Source organism: Ascaphus truei, unplaced genomic scaffold (assembly GCF_040206685.1).
Source record: "Ascaphus truei isolate aAscTru1 unplaced genomic scaffold, aAscTru1.hap1 HAP1_SCAFFOLD_2497, whole genome shotgun sequence".
NCBI classification, from domain to species: Eukaryota; Metazoa; Chordata; class Amphibia; order Anura; family Ascaphidae; genus Ascaphus; species Ascaphus truei.
This window is the reverse complement of record NW_027455427.1, coordinates 3,873-23,642: the sequence shown is the minus strand read 5'-3', so window position 1 is coordinate 23,642 and position 19,770 is coordinate 3,873. Positions and strand designations below refer to the sequence as shown.

At 43.3% G+C, this 19,770-nt stretch overlaps 1 long non-coding RNA gene across 1 annotated transcript; it reads left to right on the top strand.

Annotated features, from left to right (window-relative positions):
• The first annotated feature begins 10,932 nt into the window (after nucleotides 1-10,932).
• On the top strand, nucleotides 10,933-19,559 carry LOC142481315 (uncharacterized). The gene is made up of 5 exons (XR_012795741.1): nucleotides 10,933-11,047; nucleotides 12,034-12,127; nucleotides 13,694-13,804; nucleotides 17,117-17,226; nucleotides 18,598-19,559. It is a non-coding gene; the product is annotated as an uncharacterized LOC142481315 (long non-coding RNA).
• Nucleotides 19,560-19,770: the final 211 nt, after the last annotated feature.

The following is a 19,770-nucleotide window of genomic DNA, read 5'->3' as shown; positions in this document are numbered from 1 at the left end:
CTGCCATGCATGGTCACAATCTGGGCACAGGACCCAAATAGTGGGCAATGTGGCACTTCTTACAGTAGAGAATAAGTAACTTTATTCTTTACTTGTGTATTAAGGACCTTATTTGCATTAAATTCAGTCCACATGGGACCAAGACTTTCTGGCTTACTGAACAAAGTGGAATTGTTTCGTAGAGGGTGGAGAATTGTATTTTATCTGAAATTACCCCCTCTGCACAAAATACAAACAATTATACCCATACAAGTACCTTGTGGAAGTTGTTGCCCTCTATCTTCCTGTGGTCTCTCCCTGTTTCTCACCGTGCCTCCTCCCATTTCCTTGCACCTGTGCGTCTCCGCATATATCCCTATACTCAGAGCCGGCTCCGGTCAGTGACATGGGATGCCCAAATATGAGCATACCCATATATGGGCATCCATGCCACTGACCGGAGCCCGCTCTGTTGCGGATATGGAGAGAGACTGGGAGATTTACATCCCCTTATAATTCATATGGTGCATAGTACCGGCACGTATTGTTTTACCGGTACTGTGTACCTTCCTACTTTCACACTGGTACAGTATATGCTGCAGTGGGACTGAGAGGGATATATTGGTAACACATAGTCATTGTTGGGGGAATTCAATCCATTTTGAAAATAGTAATGAAATGTTTTTTACTTTTCTTTTTTTTCAGTAATGAAGAATGAAACATTTCTGTTAAAATTGAATTGGAGGTGAACTGGATTCATCATCAACTCTGCACCAGTGTGAATTGATGTTCTTTAATGTTCTGATAAGGTACATGCAACATCTCTTCCTCAACCCCTGCACCACTCTCTGCCTCTTGCCTCTCTCTCTCCACCTCCCTGCTAAGCGTATTAACCCATCTAATGTAATCCACATTCCATGTCTCACTTTACTCTTCACTTCTCACGTGCCCTCTGGAATGACTGCTCTCTGACTAACAAGGTCTATTTGTACATGACCTCTTCTGCTCTCATCATCCACCACCTCTCATTCCCCTCACCCCTGTCCTACTCGATACCTCAGCTTAATTGAACTCTCTCCTCTGACATCTACCCTTATCTCTAACCTCTCCTCACTTTCTGCTTAAACTAACTATCTTGTTAACTTTTACAATGCTATCATCTCCTCCTCCTCCCTCCTCCTCCTCCCTCCTCCATCATATATATGCCCCTTCTAGGCTCTGACACACTCATCCCTGTAAGGCCATGATTATCATGGGCACATGCTTGGTCATCCACAGTGCGTGCGAGCGATGCAGAGCCGCCTCGGACCTCAGTGCAGGGATTGCTGCATACCCCCAGCATCTGTCACCCACAAACAATACACACACTAATACTCCCCACAATACACACTATAATACCTCCTCAATACTAATCTCCCCAATAATATTATAGCTCCAAACACAATATACACAACACCCTTACACAAGATACACAATCTAGTACTCTCCTCTGCACCTCTACACACAATATAATACTCCCACACACACAATATACACACTACCCTCCTACCCCCATAAAATACAACCAATAATACACACACACTTTGTGGATGTTGGGACCAGCTCCCGGCATGCACCAGTGAAAGAGAGAGGCCCGCAGAAGCTCGGAAGAACTCCCTCCATCCGTGCCTTCCTCCGTTTCACATCTTCTCCCTGTCTCTCTCCCTCCCTTTCCTTGCATCTCCCTGCGTCTTTACGTATACCCAGTCAGTGACGGCTCTGGTCACGTGATGCCTTAATATGGGCTTATCCATATATGTTCATCCACGTCACTAATGTGATGCCCGCACTGTTGCGGAGCTGGTACTTACGACGGGCACTTATTGTTTTATCAGTACTGCGTACCTGACTCTACCGGCCTACTTTCAACACTAGTACAATATGTGCTTCACTACGAGTGAGTGGGGAATATTGGCATCACACAGTCACTGTTGAATATGCCATTCAATCCATTTTGAAAATAGTAATGCAATGTGGTTTTGTTTTGTTTGCTTTTTGCAGTAATGAAGAATGGAAAAGTTATATTAAAATTAAATTGGAGGGGGACTAGATTCAGCATTTCATCATGAACTCTGCACTTGTGAGAATTTAACTTCTTGAATACCCTGACAGGTACACGCAACATTAAGACTATAATCTGCTGTGCAAGCTTTCGTGCTATACCTCCCCCTCAGGTTTTGATTTATACATTTGCTCCCTCAATTCATGTCCTCTAATATTTGAAAGCTCTCTCCTAGCATTTTCTCTTTACCACAGAACGTCATCCCAATGTAACCTCTCTCTTGTTCTTTCTGCTGGCTGTTTCCTCACTCCTCTGTTAAACTTTTCTAATTTCTCTAACTTCCACACTCCTGCTTTTATCCACATGTTCTCCTCTTTCCTTCCCCTACCTTTGCATGTGTCTACACACTGCACCATTTGTACAGACCTCTATTGCAGCTATTTCTGCACTGCTCAATGAAAAGCACTCTTTAATATCCTATTCTCTGTGCCCCCTCTCTCTGCGCCCCCTCTTTTGGCGCCTCCTCTCTCTGCGCCCCCTCTCTCTGCGCCTATCTGTCTCATTCTCTCTACGTCCCTCTCTCTCTACATAGAGCTATCTCTGTCTCTCTCTACACCTATCTCTGTGTCTCCTTCTATGTTTGCTGATGTGTGGGATATCTCTTATAATCTTGAACCTGCTCATATACACATCGGGCCTCCCTGCCTCTGCCTCCCTGCTAAGAGTGTTAACCTATCTAATGTAATCCACATTCCTTTCCTTACTTTTCTCTTCCCTTCTCCTATGCCATCTGGAATGTCCGTTCTCTGACTAACAAGGCTCTAGTTGTACATGACCTCTTCTGCTCTCATCATTCACAATCAGTCATTCCCCTCACCCCATCTTACCTGTCCCACTGATTTGCCTCTGCTTAATTAAACTCTCCTCTGACATCTACTCTAACCTCTCTGCTCTCTCTCTCTTTCCGCTTAAACTAACAATCTTATTAACTCTTACAATGCTATCCTCCTATCTATATGCCCCCTCTAGGCTCTGACACACTTGTCCCTCTAGCCCACACCCTTGGCTAAATTCCCAAACATGTTCATCACACTTCCACTCGCTGTTCTTAATGCCTATGAAGGAAATCACACAATTGATATTTGATTTTTCTACAGTAAAAATGTCTCCAGTCCTGTATAAAGCTGCTCTCTGGGGCCAAACCACACTACTTTTTTTTCACATTCATCAACACTCAAATTTAATTTACGCTGTCTTTTTTTCCCTGTATTTGACTCCCTCCACTAACCTTCTCCTCACACTTGCCATCCTTCCTTCACTTCTCCTCAAGCGTTTGACTACTTCAGAGGCAAGGTGGATGCCACCCACAAGGAGATTCCTTCTGTCCCTTCCCCCTTCTCTCCTTCTACCTAATTCTCCTTCTGCATTTGACTCTTTTTCTTCTCTTACAGAGCTGGAAGCAAATCATCTTCTCTTCTCCCTCTACCACATGCCCTCTAGATCGTATCCCCTCACACCTTACTGCATCTCTTAGTCCCCACTCTCACCCACATCTTCAATTCCTCCCTATTCTCTGGCTCTTTACCCTCTTACTTTAAGCCTGTAGTGGTCACCCTTTTCTCAGAAACAACCTACACCCTATGTGCCTTACTAACTACCGCCCTGTATCCCTCCTGCTGTTTGTCTCCTAATTGCTAGAATGTCAACATTCTTAAATCACATTCCCTCCTGGATCCTTTACAACCTGCCTTTCGTACAGCTCGTTCTACAGACTGTGCTTAAAGCAAATTCCCAAGGTCACTTTTCCCTACTAATCCTACTTGATCTATCTGCTGCGTTTGATGCTCTCAATCACTCTCCTCCTTCATATTCTAAACTCTCTCTTGGTATCCGTAACACAGTTCTATCCTGGTTTTCATCATAACTTTCCTGTCACACATTCTCCATCTCTGTTGCTAACATGTCTTCGTCTTCTATTGATCTGTCTGTGGGTATACATCAGGGCTCTGTTCTGAGATCTCTCTTTCTCTCTACATACTATCATTTGGTGACCTCATCAACTCTTTGTGACAATCCTATAAATAACAAATACAAATATCAGGTCATGGGAATAAGTGATTTGGACATAAAAGTAACATTTCGGAAGTGTGGACAACTAATACATCTTGTAGATTGCCTTTACAGTGTGATGTCATTGATTCAGTAGATTGTGTGCAGACCAGGACTGCAGTACAGTGTCACTCACATGGATGACTTGCGTGGTAGAAGCTCAAGAACAAGGATGTCAAACTCCAGTCCTCGAGGGCCGCAAACAGGCCAGGTTTTCAGGATATCCCTACTGAAAACCTGGCCTGTTTGGGACCCTCGAGGACTGGAGTTTGACATGCATGCTCTAGAAGGAGCACCGCTGTGGGTGGGAGGTGGATTTGCTTTGCATCAAATGGTTTGGAGCAAGGTTTATTGTATGTATTATCATAATAACAATGCAATGCTTAACTTTTATTTCAGGAGGGATGACTGCAGAACAGAAGTGAATATTGAAGCCATGTGTTCCTTTTCTTGCAAAAGAGAAAATTTGAAGGACAGTTGAAGAGAAGGAAAATTACTACACCGAGACAGATAAGCAATGTGTATATTTCTCATTTACCATTTAGTATTTGTCGTTTTATTGACTCCACACAATCCGGCTGCTACGGGTTTCACATTGAATATTTTCATCTCTACTCTACCCCTTCCTGTGATCTGAACCATGCAAGTTTTCGTTGATTCAATACATCATGAGTAGAGTGTGGCTACAGTATGAAGTAAAGACCCAAGGACCACATCTACTACCATTCATAACAAGAACATGTGCAGTAGCGCACAGCTGCAGTTCTATGTGATTGTTATGAAAGGTTGAGGTGGTTCAATTCTATGAATCTGGAGTGGGATGGATCCTGTTTGCATCATATGGTTTCATCTAGGCCAGTAGATTATATAACTCTCAGTACAGGTTACACATGGCATCAGTATTAGTGATTTAAAGAGGAGGAAAGCTTCAATGTGGAGAACAAAGCCAAGTAATGTTGAAGTTACTCCTTTTACCATTTACTTGGTCAGTCTGTACTGTCTACTCTCCACACAGCTGCTAAGGATCTTCCATTTTAAATACTTTCACCTCCTATTCTGCACTGCTTTGCTGCCCATTATTCAGAGATGCGTTCCAGTCATGTTTAGCACTCTGAATCTCTCTGCAGTCATTGGTTCAGCACATCATGGGTAGAGCATGGCTACAGATACAGCAAGCTATTATTATTTTACCGGCTGATCACCCATAATATTGCATTAAAACATAGAATATCACTTAATTTCCAAAAGATTCAGTGATGCTGATAATGCAGAATCTCACAACATTTCCCATCATAATGCCATAATGCACAAGTGGGAGAAATAATCCTTGCTATATCTGTACATTGTGTGACGTATTACCTCAATGACCAATGAGAGCAAGTACATCTTCTGTATAGAGCGGCTGTGTTATGATGCAGTTATTGATCATCATTGACATAATCACAAGAATCTTATGCAAAGGGAAATTGTCCGCAGCGAAGTGAGATTTCAGCCCCCAAACGTCTGTAATATTAATGCAATGTCTTACTTTTGTTGCAGTGAACACTGAAGAGACGGATCTACTACAACACTGTACAGGATGAGCATACGCTACAAGCAGCAAAATGATCTTGCAGTTGACAGTATGTTGTTCTGGTAATGTGCACAATTATTATTTATGGGCTACACACCACAGTGCTGGACATATTCTGTTAACTTCAACTCTACTCCTAACATGGAGATGTCTTCCTGGTGTTACTGATTCAGTACATCATATGCACAGTGTGGTTATGATATGATGGATTGATTTAATGAACCCACCAACCAATGATGACATCTGCATCATCTTCTGTAAAGTGCAGCTACAGCATGATATTATCAGCATTTGGTGCGGTATAATCAGAGGTATCTATGTGCTTTTGTGCCTGTTTTAAGTCCTCCAGCTTAACGCCCCTACACCTCCCACTACACAGGCATACTTACTTATGCATACACTGACATCTGGCATACCTACACACACCCCAGGGCCACTTCCTTCCCCTGATGTCAGGGAGAGGATGGGCATGCAGAGTGCAGTAAGTCTCCACGTTACTCTGGCCAACAGTCTTGGCCTACCTCCAGCATCTGTCACCCACAACATCTGTTCCCTCCTTGTAAAGTGCTGAACTATCTCACCTGGGTCAGTGCTATAGCTGATCACAGTGCCCGATCAGGATGTCACTGTGACAGGCAGCAGTGCAGATTGACCGGTCAATCAATGCAGTGCCGCAACATATGCACTAAATGAGATTTCCGTGCCCCCAGTCAGGTTACTCCCTGGGCAGTGACCCTGCTCACACCCTCCCCTAGTTCCACCTCTGATCACAATTATCTCTCTTGGAGAGTGTAGCAAATTGGAGTTGGGGGAATCTCACCTCTGCCATGCATGGTCACAATCTGGGCACAGGACCCAAATAGTGGGCAATGTGGCACTTCTTACAGTAGAGAATAAGTAACTTTATTCTTTACTTGTGTATTAAGGACCTTATTTGCATTAAATTCAGTCCACATGGGACCAAGACTTTCTGGCTTACTGAACAAAGTGGAATTGTTTCGTAGAGGGTGGAGAATTGTATTTTATCTGAAATTACCCCCTCTGCACAAAATACAAACAATTATACCCATACAAGTACCTTGTGGAAGTTGTTGCCCTCTATCTTCCTGTGGTCTCTCCCTGTTTCTCACCGTGCCTCCTCCCATTTCCTTGCACCTCTGCGTCTCCGCATATATCCCTATACTCAGAGCCGGCTCCGGTCAGTGACATGGGATGCCCAAATATGAGCATACCCATATATGGGCATCCATGCCACTGACCGGAGCCCGCTCTGTTGCGGATATGGAGAGAGACTGGGAGATTTACATCCCCTTATAATTCATATGGTGCATAGTACCGGCACGTATTGTTTTACCGGTACTGTGTACCTTCCTACTTTCACACTGGTACAGTATATGCTGCAGTGGGACTGAGAGGGATATATTGGTAACACATAGTCATTGTTGGGGGAATTCAATCCATTTTGAAAATAGTAATGCATTGTTTTTTACTTTTTTTTTTGCAGTAATGAAGAATGAAAAAGTTCTGTTAAAATTGAATTGGACGTGAACTGGATTCAGCATTTCATCATCAACTCTGCACCAGTGTGAATTGACGTTCTTTAATGTTCTGACAAGGTACATGCAACATCTCTTCCTCTACCCCTACACCACCCTCTGCCTCTTGCCTCTCTCTCCACCTCCCTGCTAAGCGTATTAACCCATCTAATGTAATCCACATTCCTTGTCTCACTTTACTCTTCCCTTCTCACGTGCCCTCTGGAATGTCTGCTCTACGACTAACATGGTCTATTTGTACATGACCTCTTCTGCTCTCATCATCCACCACTTCTCATTCCCCTCACCCCTGTCCTACTCGATACCTCAGCTTAATTGAACTCTCTCCTCTGACATCTACCCTTATCTCTAACCTCTCCTCACTTTCTGCTTAAACTAGCTATCTTGTTAACTCTTACAATGCTATCATCTCCTCCTCCCTCCTCCTCCATCATCTATATGCCCCTTCTAGGCTCTGACACACTCATCCCTCTAAGGCCGTGATTATCATGGGCACACGCTTGGTTGTCCACAGTGCGTGCGAGCGATGCAGGGCCTCCCCGTCGCCTCGGACCTCAGTGCAGGGATTGCTGGAGCGACAGGCATGCGCTAACTTTGCCATCTGTTGCGTGCTTACTATAGACGCAGCCTAACCCATGCATTGGTTTAATTCACAAGCACGCTCTCATCACACTTCATCACATCACACTGCTGCTCTTAACACCTATGGAGGAAATCTCACAGTCTGATTTTCTACACTAAACCTTTGTCCTGTTCTGTAAAACTCTGCTCCTTTTTTTAAGGTCAAACACTACTTTTTCCTCACTCATCAACACTCCAATTTCATTCACACTGTCTTCTATGTATTTGAGTCCCACCACTGACTTTCTCCTCCCACTTAACATCCATCCTTTATTTCTCCTCAAGCCTTTGCTCACTTGAGGCAAGGTGGATGCCATCCACAAGTAGATTCGTTCTCTCCCTTCCCCCTCTCTCTTTTTCTATCTAGATCTCATTGCACTCTTGACTCCTTTTCTCCTGTCACAAAGCTGGAACCTGATCTTCTCTTCTCCCTCTACCACATGCCCTCTCAATCCTATATTCTCACTCTCACCCACATCTTCAATTCCTCCATATCCTTTGGCTCTTTCAACTCTTCCTTTTAAGCATGCAGTGGTCACCCCTATTCTCAAAAATAACCTTGACCTTGTGTGAATTTCTAACTATCGCCCTGTATCCGTCCTAACTTCTGCCTCCTAATTGCTAGAACGTCTTGTGATCTCCCGTTTGATCAACATTCTTAAATCACATGCTCCTCTGGGCCCTTCACAATCTGCCTTTCCCAATGTAACCAATTATGTACATAAAGAAAATTCCCAAGGTCCATTTTACTTACTAATCCTGCTTGATCTCTCTTCTGCTTTTGATACTGTCAATCACTCTTCTTATTCATATTCTAAACTCTTTCTTCGTATCCGCAGCAAACTTATATCCTGGTTTTCATCATACTTCTCCATCACACATTCTCCATCTCTGTTGCTAACGTGTCTTTGTCTCCTGTTGTTTTGTCTGTTGGTATACCTCAGGACTCTGTTCTGGGACCTCTCTCACTACATACTATCACTAGTTGACCTTATCAACTATTTTGGCCCTTGATATCATCTCTATGCAGATGATACACACACCTATCCACCCTACCGTCACTCCTGCAATTTAGTTCCTAGTTTCGGGTCGCCTCCTGGCTATATCCTCCATGGATGACACTCTTCTGCCTTAAACCTAATGTCTAAAACTGAGCTCCTCATATTTCCCCCTAAATCTGGCCTAATATCACCTTTCTCCATCGCAGTAAACAGTACTACCATCATCCTGTCATGAAAGCACATTGCCTAGGAGTAACATTTGACTCTTCCCTTTCCATCTTCATTCACGACACTGGCTAAAGTTTGTCGATTCTTTCTCTGTAATATTTCCAAGATTTGCCCTTTTCTCTGTCAATCTACTGCTAAAACGCCAATGCATGCCCTTATCGTATGGGTTAACATACTGCTAACAGGGCTCCCTGCTTCACAACTTTCTCATTTGCAATCTATCCAAAACTCTGCTGCTTGAATAATTTCCCTTTCTCCCACAACAGTATCTGCTCATCTCCTCCTCCTCCTTAAATCCCTCTCCTTGCTTCCCATCAAGTTTCAGATCACCTACAAAGTTCTCCTCCTTACCTTTTTGTTAAGGTTCTCTATTAGTGGTGTACCGAGTACCCGGCGTTACCCGACACATTTCCAGCTACCCGGACATTACTCGAAACCGGCCACTGAGAAGTGGACTTGGCCGGGTAATACCCGGCGTCGGGTAATGTCAGGGCAGCTGGAAATAATCTTTTATACTTACCTTTCCTAAGACATCTAAGACATCTGATGTTGGCAGCATCAGAGGTGTCTTCACCTGGCGGGGGGAGCTGCAGGAATCACTTCCACAGCACCGAAGCAGGTAAGCTGTGTCTGTGAGCCTGCAGCTCCCCCGCCGGCTGAAGACACCACAGATGCTGCCACCGTCACAGGACTGCTGCTGATCCTAGATGTCACCGCCACCCGGAAGGTAAGTGCCAAACCGTGTACCCGACCGGGTAGAACCTTTCATTTTGGCCGGGTACCCGTTACCCATTTTTTTATAGTTGAGGACCCAGTCCAACACTATTCTCTATTCATCTGCTCCTTCCTACATATCATCTTTGGTCTCGTTATGCCCTTCCTCGTCTCCTAAGCTCTACTAATAGCTGTCTCCATTATACTTCTTACACCTCTACTGCGCACTCGCTCTCTTGCCTGAAACCCTTTCCCATCAATTTACCTGTGAAACTCACACACACTCAGTATATGCCAACATACCCTCTTCCACCCACATTTAAGATCAACCTTAAAATTCACAACTTAAATGAAGCATTTCAATAGCTTTTACTCGTTGCTACTGTCACTCATTCAGTCACTAACTATTGTTCCCAAGAAGTGCTTTATACTACAAGTACCCACCATTAAGGACAAGCATTGTCATCTACTGCACTTGTTCCCCCACCTGTTGTCTCTCTGTAAGTCTCCTTACATTTCTCTTAGATTGTAAACTACCCAGGACAGGGATTTACTTTCCTATTGTCTGTTTTTGTTTGTTGAACTTATTGTATAATAATTTCCTGTACTTTTTGGTCTCTCTTGTAAAGCGCTGAGTACACAATGGGTGGTATATAAATAGAGATATATGCAGAGTCTAGAGACAAGGCACACGTGTATAGGTAGCTACAGTTTATCCGGGACCGTATGCATCCTTGAAGTGCCTGTCCCAGTTATTTTCTATTGATTGCAATGTAGGAGTGTCTGTCCTGTCTTATTTTTTTTATTATTATTATTATTATTATTATATATACAAAGATATATACAAAGATTGTTTCCTGTCGTTAGCATGACATTGTGTGACACAGTGTGATGTCATTGATTCAGTAGATTGTGTGCAGACCGGGACTGCAGTACAGTTTCACTGACATGAATAACTTGTGTGGTAGAAGCTCTAGAAGGAGCACAGCTGTGGGAGGGAGGTGGATTTGCTTTGTATCACATGGTTTGGAGCAAGGTTCATTGTATGTATCGTCAATAATAATTATAATAATAATAATGCAATGCTTAACTTTTTTATTTCAAGAGGAAAGACTGCAGAACAGAAGTGAATATTGAAGCCATGTGTTCATTTTCTTGCAAAATAGAAAATTGAAGGACAGTTGAAGAGGAGGAAAATGACTACACAGAGACAGATAAGCAATGTGTATATTTCTCATTTAGTATTTGTCGTTTTATTGACTCCAAAAAATCCGGCTGCTAAGGGTTTCGCATTGGACATATTCACCTCTACTCCACCCCTTCCTGTGATCTGTACCATGCAGATTTTTGTTGATTCAATACATCATGAATAGAGTGTGGCTACAGTATGAAGTACAGACCCAAGGACCACATCTACTACCATTCATAACAAGAACATGTGCAGTAGCGCACAGCTGCAGTTCTATGTTATTGCTATGAAAGGTTGAGGTGGTGCAATCATATGAATCTTGAGTGGGAGGGATCCTGTTTGCATCATTTAATTTGATCTAGGCCAGTAGAGTATATAACTCTCAGTACAGGTTACATATGGCATCAGTATTAGTGATTTAAAGAACAGAAAAACAGGAGTGGAGAACAAAACCAAGTAATGTTGAAGTTACTACTTTTTACTATTTACTTGGTCAGTCTGTACTGTCTACTCCCCACACAGCTGCTAAGGGTTTCCATTTGAGATACATTCACCTTCTACTCTGCACTACTGTGCTACCCTCTATTCAGAGATGAGTTCAAGTCATGTTTACCACTCTAAATCGCTCTGCAGTCATTGATTCAGCACATCATGGGTAGAGCATGGCTATAGATACAGCAAGCTTTATTTTACCCTAATATTGCATTAAAAAATAGAATATCACTCAGTTTCCTTCAGATTTACTGATGCTGATAATGCAGAATCTCACCCTCCCATCATAATACACCAGAGGAAGAAATAATCCTTGCTATATATGTACATTGTGTGACATATTGCCTCCATGACCATTGATGGCAAATACATATTCTGTATAGAGCAGCTGTGTTATGATGTAGTTGTTATTGATCATCATTGAGATATAATCACAAGAATCTTATGCAAAGGGAAACTGTCATTAGCATAGTGGGATTTCAGCCCCCAAACTTCTGTAATATTAATGCAATGTCTTACTTTTATTGCAGTGAACACCGAAGAGACGGATCTACTACAACACTGCACAGGACAAATACACTACAAGCAGCAAAATGATCATGCAGTTGACAATATGTTGTTCTGGTAATGTGCACAATTATTATGTATGGGCTCCACACCACAGTGCTGGACATATTTTGTTAACTTCAACACTACCCCTACCATGGAGATGTCTTCCTGTGATTGGTGTTACTGATTCAGTACATCATATGCATAGTGTGGCTATTATATGATGGATTGATTTAATGAACCCACCAAACACTGATGACATCTGTATCATCTTCTGTAAAGTGCATCTACAGCAGGATATTATCAGCATTTGGGGTGATATAATCAGAGGCATCTATGTGCTTTTGTGCTGGGTAAAGTCCTCCAGCTGAACCGCCCCCCGCCCCCCACCCCCCTACACCTCCTGCCACACAGGCAAACTTACTTACACACACAGCACACTTACTTATGCACACTGACACTTGGCATACCTACACACACACACCCCACAGCCACTGGCATGCATGCAGAGTCCTGGGCATGCAGGATGGGCATGCAGAGTACAGAATATCTCCACCTTGCTCTGGCCCGTACTCTTGGCCTACCCCCAGCATCTGTCACCCACAACCTCTGTTCCCTCCCTGTAAATTGCTGCACTAACACACCTTGGTCAGCGCTGCAACCGATCACAGCACCGGATCATGTCACTGTGATAGGAAGCAGTGCTAATTGACCGGTCAATCAATGCCACGTGGCAACATACGCACCAAAAGAGATTTCCATGCCCCCTGACAGGCTACTCCCTGGGCAGTGACCCTGCTCATCTTCCACCTCTGATCACAATATTCTCTCTTGGAGAGTGTAGCAAATTGGAGTTGGGGGAATTTCACCTCTGCAGTGCATGTAGAGTCCTGTATGCAGAGTACAGAAAGTCTCCACCTTAGTCTGGCCCGTACTCTTGGCCTACCCACAGCATCTGTCACCCACAAATAATACATACACTAATACTCCCCACAATACACACTTTAATACCTCCTCAATAATAATCTCCCCAATAATATTATAGTCTTAAACACAATATACACAATACCCCCTAACACAAGATACCCAATCTAACACTCTCCTCTGCACCTCAACATAATATACACACTATAATACCCTACACACAATATAATACTCCCACACACACACAATATACACACTATCCTCCTACCGCCATAAAACACAACCAATAATACACACACACTTTGTGGATGTTGGGACCAGCTCCTTGCATGCACCAGTGAAAGAGAGAGGCCTGCCATCCGTGCCTCCCTCCGTTTCCCATCTTCTCCCTGTCTCTCTCCCTCCCTTTCTTTGCATCTCCCTGCATCTTTGCGTATACCCAGTCAGTGACGGCTCCGGTCACGTGATGCCTTAATATGGGCTTATCCATATATCTGTTGCAGAGATGGAGAGAGACCTGGAGATTTTACATTTCCTTATAATTCATATTGGTACTTAGTACGGGCACTTATTGTTTTATCAGTACTGGGTACCTGACCGTACTGGCCTACGAGTGAGAAGGCAATATTGGCATCACACAGTTACTGTTGAATATGTCATTCAATCCATTTTGAAAATAGTAATGCAATGTGGTTTTGTTTTGTTTGCTTTTTGCAGTAATGAAGAATGAAAAAGTTATATTAAAATTAAATTGGAGGGGAACTGGATTCAGCATTTCTTCATGAACTCTGCACTTGTGAGCATTGACCTTCTTGAGTGCCCTGACAGGTACACGCAACTTTAAGACTATAATCTTCATCAACTGCTGTGCAAGCTTTCGTGCTATACCTCCCCCTCCGGTTTTGATTTATACATTTGCTCTCTCAATTCATGTCCTCTAATATCTGGAGGCTCTCTCCTAGCATTTCTCTCTACCACAGCACGTCATCCCAATGTAACCTCTCTCTTGTTCTTTCTGTTTACTGTTTCCTCACTCCTCTGTAAAACTTTTCTAATTTCTCTAACTTCCACACTCCTGCTTTTATCCACATGTTCTATACACTTTCCTTCCCCTACCTTTGCATGTGTCTACACAAAGCACCATTTGTACAGACCTCTATTGCAGCTATTTCTGCACTGCTCAATGAAATGCACTCCTGCACATCCTATTCTCTTCCACCTTCCCTCATTCTCTACGCCCCCCTCTCAAAGCCCCCTCTCTCTATGTCTCCTCTCTCTACGCCTATCTGTCTCATTCTCTTGACGCCCTTCTCTCTCTACATATCCCTATCTCTGTCTCTCTCTACACCTATCTCTGTGTCTCCTTCTATGCTCGCTGATGTTGGGGGATATCTCTTATAATCTTGGACCGGCTCATATACACATCAGGCCTCCCTACTAAGAGTGTTAACCTATCTAATGTAATCCACATTCCTTTCCTTACTTTTCTCTTCCCTTCTCCTGTGCCCTCTGGAATGTCCACTCTTACTAACAAGGCTCTAGTTGTACATAACCTCTTCTGCTCTCATCAGTCACAATCAGTCATTCCCCTCACCCCATCTTACCTGTCCCACTGATTTGCCTCTGCTTAATTAAACTCTCCTCTGACATCTACTCTAACCTCTCTTCTCTCTTCTCTCTCTTTCTTTCTGCTTAAACTAACAATCTTATTAACTCTTACAATGCTATCCTCCTATCTATATGCCCCCTATAGGCTCTGACACACTCATCCCTCTAACCCACACCTTTGGCTAAATTCCCAAACACACTCATCACACTTCCACTCGCTGTTCTTAATACCTACGGAGGAAATCTCACACTTTGTTTGATTTTTCTACAGTAAAAATGTCTCCTGTCCTGTATAAAGCTGCTCTCTAGGGCTAAATACACTACTTTTTTCCACACTCATCAACACTCAAATTTAATTTACGCTGTTTTTTTTCTCTGTATTTGACTCCCTCCACTGACCTTCTCCTCCCACTTGCCATCCTTCCTTCACTTCTCCTCAAGCATTTGACTACTTCAGAGGCAAGGTGGATGCCACCCAAAAGGAGATTCCTTCTGTCCCTTCCCCCTTCTCTCCTTCTTCCCAAATCTCCTTCTGCACTTGACTCCTTTTCTTCTCTTACAGAGCTGGAAGCTAATCATCTTCTATTCTCCCTCTACCACATGCCCTCTAGATCGTATCCCCTCACACCTTACTGCATCTCTTAGTCCCCACTCTCACCCACATCTTCAATTTCTCCCTATTCTCTGGATTTTTGCCCTCTTACTTTAAGCCTGTAGCGGTCACCCTTTTGTCAGAAACAAACTACACCCTATGTGCCTTACTAACTACCGCTCTGTATCCCTCATGCTGTTTGCCTTCTAATTGCTAGTGTCAACATTCTTAAATCACATGCCCTCCTGGATCCTTTACAACCTGCCTTTCGTACAGCACGTTCTACAGACTGTGCTTAAAGCTAATTCCCAAGGTTTTTCCCTACTAATCCGACTTGATCTATCGGCTGCGTTTGATGCTCTCAATCACTCTCCTCCTTCATATTCTAAACTCTCTCTTGGTATCAGTAACAAAGTTCTATCCTGGTTTTCATCATAACTTTCCTGTCACACATTCTCCATCTCTGTTGCTAACATGTCTTCGTCTTCTATTGATCTGTCTGTGGGTATACATCAGGGCTCTGTTCTGAGATCTCTCTTTCTCTCTACATACTATCATTTGGTGACTTCATCAATGCTTTTGGCCTTAGATATAATCTCTATGCGGATGATACACACACAAATCTATCCACCCCTGTTCTCACTCCTGCAATCCAGTCCCTACTCTTGGGTTGTCTCCTGGCTATATGCTCATGGATGGCACTCCACTGCCTTAAACTTAATGTCTAACACTGGGCTCATATTATCCCCTTTCTCCATCACAGTAAACAGTACTACCATCTATCTTGTCATCAAACATGTTGCATAGGAGTAACATTTGGCTCTTCAATTCCATCTCCATTCACATGCACGGCTATGGGTAAAATGTGTTGCCTCTTTCTCTGTAATATTGCCAAGATCTTCCCTTTCCCCTCTCAACCTACTGCTAAAACTCCAATGTATACTGTTATCCTATAGGTTATTTTAACATACTACTAACAGGCCTCCATGCTTCACAACTTTCTCCTATGCAAAACTCTGCTGCTTGAATTATCTCACTTTCTCCCACAACAGTCTCTGCTCATCTCCTTAAATCCCTGTCCTGGCATCCCATCAAGTTTTTGTATCACCTACAAAGTTCTCCTCCTTACCTTTTTGTTAAGGCTCTCCATTAATCTGCTCCTTCTTGCATATCATCTTTGATCTCTCGTTATGCCCTTGCTTGTCTCTTGCACTATAACCATAACTGTCTCCTGTAAACTTCTTTCACCTCTACTGTTCTCTCACTTGCCTGAAACCATTTTCCATCACTGCACCGTACATGTGAAACTTCCTCACACTCAGTATATGCCAACATAACCTCTTCCACCCACATGTAAGACCAATCTTAAAATTCACGACTTAAATCAAGCATTTAAAAAACTTTGACTCGTGGCTACTGTCCCACACCCACAGTCACTGCTAACAACTATTGTTCCCAAGATGTGCTTTCTACTAATTGTACCCACCATTAAGGACAAGCATTGTCATCTACTGCACTTCTTCCCCCAACTGCTGCCTCTCTTTAAGTCTTCTAACATTTCTATTAGATTGTAAAGTTCCCAGGGCAAGGATTTACTTTCCTATAATCTGTTTTTATTTGTCGCACTTATTTTTTAATTATTTTTCCCCTCTCCCCTAATGATATACATATAGGTTTTCCTGTCATTTGCATGACAGAGTTATTATGGTTAACTATTGCATCATGTAGACTGCCTTTTCAGTGTGATGTAATTGATTCAGTACTTTGTGTGCAGACTGTGACTGCAGTACAGTGTCACGAACATTAATGACTTGTGTGGTAGAAGCTCTAGAAGGAACACAGCTATGGGAGGGAGGTGGATTTACTTTGGATCACATGGTTTGGCGCAAGGTTCATTGTATGTATGATCATAACCATGCAATGCTTAACTTTTATTTCAGGAGGGAAGAACAGTGAATATTGAAGCCATGTGTTTCTTTTCTGTCAGAAGAGAAATTTTGAAAGACAGTTGAAGAGGAGGAAAATGACTACACAGAGACAGATAAGCAATGTGTATATTTCTCATTTAGTATTTGTCGTTTTGTTGACTCCACACAATCCAGCTGCTAAGGGTTTCGCATTGGACATATTCCCCTCTACTCTACCCTTCCTGTGATCTGTACCATGCAGGTTTTTGTTGATTCAATACATCATGAGTAGAGTGTGGCTGCTGTATGAAGTATTGACCCAAGGACCACATCTACTACCATTCATAACAAGAACATGTGCAGTAGCGCACTGCTGTAGTTCTATGTGTTTTATTAAAGGTTGAAGTGGTGCAATCATATGAATCTGGAGTGGGATGAATCCTGTTTGCATCATATGGTTTCATCTAGGCCAGTAGAGTATATCTCTCAGTACAGGTTACACATGGCATCAGTAGTAGTGATTTAAAGAACAGAAAAAACAAGAGAAACTTCAATGTTGATAACAAAGCCAAGTAATGTTGAAGATACTCCTTTAACTATTTATTTGATCAGTCTGTACTGTCTACTCCCCACACAGCTACTAAGTCTTCCATTTGAGATACATTCACCTCCTACTCTGCACTGCTGTTCTGTCCTCTATTCAGAGATGAGTTCCAGTCATGTTTACCACTCTGAATCACTCTGCAGTCATTGATTCAGCACATCATGGGTAGAGCATGGCTACAGATACAGTAAGCTTTATTTTACCGGCTGATCATCCATAATATTGCATTAAAACATAGAATATTACTCAGTTTCCAAAAGATTCAGTGATGCTAATAATGCAGAATCTTACAACACATCCCATCATAATGCACCAGAGGAAGAAATAATCCTTGCTACACTACCGACACGTTTTATTGAAGCACGGCTAGCACCGCAAGCCGGGCGATGCCCCGGCGTGCTAGCCGCACTCCCTCAGCGTGCCGCGCATCACCGATGCACGGTCACGCGTCATCGGGTGCCTGCGCCCCCTGCACGCACGTCCAGGGCTCCCCGAGGGAGCACTGGTGTCCCGCGATGTGGGGGACAGCGGCAGGGGGTTCCGGGGGACCCGACGGACCCGGCAGCGGAAGGGAGAAAGCCCCGATCGGAGGGCGCTCCTCCGCTGCTTCGGCGTGCGCCCGGCACCCTCCGGCGCGCGCCAGGTTACTGCTGCGGCCAAGAACGGGCAAATGCTCGAATAAACTCGGCCGCAGCAGTATATCTGTACATTGTGTGACGTTTGGCCTCCATGACCATTGATAGCAAATACATATTTTGTATTGAGCGGCTGTGTTATGATGTAGTTGTTATTGATCATCATTGAGATATAATCACAAGAATCTTATGCAAAGGGAAAATGTCTGCAGCATAGTGGGATTTCAGCTCCCAAACTTCTGTAATATTAATGCAATGTCTTACTTTTATTGCAGTGAACACTGAAGAGACGGATCTACGACAACACTGCACAGGACAAGAGCAAACACTACAAGCAGCAAAATGATCTTGCAGTTGCAAGTATGTTCTGTAATGTGCACAATTATTATTTATGGGCTACACACCACAGTGCTGGACATATTCTGTTAACTTCTACCCCTACCATGGAGATGTCTTCCTGTGATTGATTCAGTACATCATATGCACAGTGTGGCTATGATATGATGGATGGATTTAATGAACCCACCACCCACTGACATCTGCATCATCTTCTGTAAAGTGCAGCAGGATATTATCAGCATTTGGGGTGGTATAATCTGGGGCATCTATGTGCTTTTGTGCCTGGATAAGTTCCTCCAGCTGAACCACCCCCCTATACCTGCCACACAGGCATACTTACAGAGCACACTTACTTATGCACACTGACACTTGGAATACACACACACACACACACACAGACACTGTCATGCATGCAGTGTCCTGTATGCAGAGTACAGAAAGTCTCCACCTTACTCTGGCCCGTACTCATGGCCTATCCCCAGCATCTGTCATCCACAACCTCTGTTCCCTCCCTGTAAAGTGCTGCACTAACACACCTGGGTCAGCGCTGCAGCTGATCACAGTGCCGGATCATGATGTCAATGGGATAGGCAGCAGAGCTGATTGACTTGTCAATCAATGCAGCTCCGCAATATATGCACCAAAAGAGATTTCTGTACCCCCTGTCAGGCTACTCCCTGGGCAGCGACCCTTCTCACCCCTCTCATTCCACCTCTGATCACAATAATCTCTCTTGGAGTGTGTAGCAAATTGGAGTTGGGGGAATCTCACCTCTGTAGTGCATGGTCACAATCTGGGCACTGTACCCAAATATTGGGCAATGTGGCACGTCTTACAGTAGAGAATAGAATAAGTAACTATATTCTTTACTTGTGTATTAAGGAACTTATTTGCAATAAAAATTCAGTCCACCTGGGACCAAGACTTTCTGGTTTTCTGAACAAAGTGGAATTGTTTTCCTATAATTTTATATTCTCTGAAATGTAACATCACAATAAAGTACTCCTATTTTTTTCCTTTGTGCTTTTTTATGGACTATTCCTTTATGTATTTCACTTAATGGGACTAATTACCTTACGATTAGATTTCACTTGTATTTTCTTGGGTTA